This window comes from Camelina sativa, unplaced genomic scaffold (assembly GCF_000633955.1).
Source record: "Camelina sativa cultivar DH55 unplaced genomic scaffold, Cs unpScaffold14502, whole genome shotgun sequence".
Lineage (NCBI taxonomy): Eukaryota > Viridiplantae > Streptophyta > Magnoliopsida > Brassicales > Brassicaceae > Camelina > Camelina sativa.
Genome location: NW_010935530.1, coordinates 1 through 329, shown reverse-complemented (window position 1 = coordinate 329; position 329 = coordinate 1). Strand labels below are relative to the sequence as shown.

At 37.1% G+C, this 329-nt stretch overlaps 1 long non-coding RNA gene across 1 annotated transcript; it reads right to left on the bottom strand.

Annotated features, from left to right (window-relative positions):
• LOC104775439 lies at window positions 1-329 on the bottom strand. The gene is made up of 3 exons (XR_765918.1): window positions 278-329; window positions 133-173; window positions 1-42 (listed from the first exon to the last, which is right to left on the bottom strand). It is a non-coding gene; the product is annotated as an uncharacterized LOC104775439 (long non-coding RNA).

Here is a 329-nt window from a genome sequence, read left to right as displayed (position 1 = left end):
TGAGCAATGAACAAGTCTTCAACATCTGTACTCTCTCTTCGCCTGTTTAATCAATAAAGTATTATAAGCTTCTTTCTCGGTTTAAGTTTGTATGAAACAGCAAAAACTTTGGGAATCAAGAAACGCTCTTACAGTTTGGCGTCGAAGTTGAAGCCTCCAGGTGCAATCCCACCCTATTACATATTGAGACCACACATGAACAACAGAAGCTATTATGACCGTCCATTCAAAAACTACAATGAAATTCCCCAAAATAGCGAGTTTTTATATAACATACATTTTTGATGACACTCATCATAACCATGGTTGCTTCTCCAACATCTGTAAGA